The 1,103-nt window shown below is 38.1% G+C and overlaps 1 protein-coding gene across 1 annotated transcript in view; it reads left to right on the top strand.

Annotated features, from left to right (window-relative positions):
* LOC115121516 (meteorin-like protein) overlaps positions 1-155 on the top strand; it is a 24,756-nt gene extending 24,601 nt beyond the window's left edge. Inside the window, exon 4 of the mRNA XM_065016233.1 lies at positions 1-155. This exon is cut by the window's left edge and continues 808 nt beyond it. The gene's annotated coding sequence lies outside the window, so the exon portion shown is untranslated.
* Positions 156-1,103: the final 948 nt, after the last annotated feature.

Below are 1,103 nucleotides of genomic sequence, written 5' to 3'. Positions count from 1 at the left end.
AGATGTTTCTTATGAAAGAAATGTATACATTAAAAGCCTGTGATTTATTTGGTTTTATGAAAATGTAGAAGTGCAATTTACAGTCTTTATTATGTCCTCAGGCTGTTGAATTATAAACCCCCTTTTTGTGTGATTAAAAGTTGTATTCCTTGGAACACCTCGTGTGTGTGTGTGTGTGTGTGTGTGTGTGTGTGTGTGTGTGTGTGTGTGTGTGTGTGTGTGTGTGTGTGTGTGTGTGTGTGTGTGTGTGTGTGTGTGTGTGTGTGTGTGTGTGTGTGTGTGTGTGTGTGTGTGTGTGTGTGTGTGTGTGTGTGTGTGTGCGCGAGCGCGCAAAAAGTGAATATATATATTTACACAAACCAAATCACCGAGGACAAAACCAACCTAGAACGCCCACAGACAGACTTCAGTGTTCCTGGTCATTTCCTATTGAAGACTTTCATTGTTCCTGTTATGAATGTTTAGTCTCCTCACCTTGCAGGGTGGTGCAGAGTCACATGTCTAGTCACAATTAAGGTCAGTGTGTTGACATGAGTAGAGGTTCAACCAGTAAACACTAGTAGACACGGATCACATCAGGGGCTGGATTCAATCTGTTTCGCTGAAGTTCAGCGTTACAGTGTGATTTAAAACTGTTCCCGAGTCAGTGGAGACTGCATTCACGATAAGCTGCTTATGTCAGCTCAGTAGGAACTGAACTTTAACCTCTAAACGTCTAAGCCTTTGGGGGGGGGTAGGATCATTTACCTATTTGATTTTCAATTGTAAAAGCACTGTATCGTATCAAAAAATAATATTGAATTTTTTATTGACAAAATATTTCAATTTGGCCTTTACTACTATAGGCCATAGAAACATACTGAATAACAGATTCATACTTTACTACTATAGGCCATAGAAACATACTGAATAACAGATTCATACTTTACTACTATAGGCCATAGAAACATACTGAATAACAGATTCATACTTTACTACTATAGGCCATAGAAACATACTGAATAACAGATTCATACTTTACTACTATAGGCCATAGAAACATACTGAATAACAGATTCATACTTTACTACTATAGGCCATAGAAACATACTGAATAACAGATT

This window comes from Oncorhynchus nerka, unplaced genomic scaffold, assembly GCF_034236695.1.
Source record: "Oncorhynchus nerka isolate Pitt River unplaced genomic scaffold, Oner_Uvic_2.0 unplaced_scaffold_1073, whole genome shotgun sequence".
Classification (NCBI taxonomy): domain Eukaryota; kingdom Metazoa; phylum Chordata; class Actinopteri; order Salmoniformes; family Salmonidae; genus Oncorhynchus; species Oncorhynchus nerka.
This window is presented reverse-complemented; position numbering and strand designations above follow the sequence as displayed.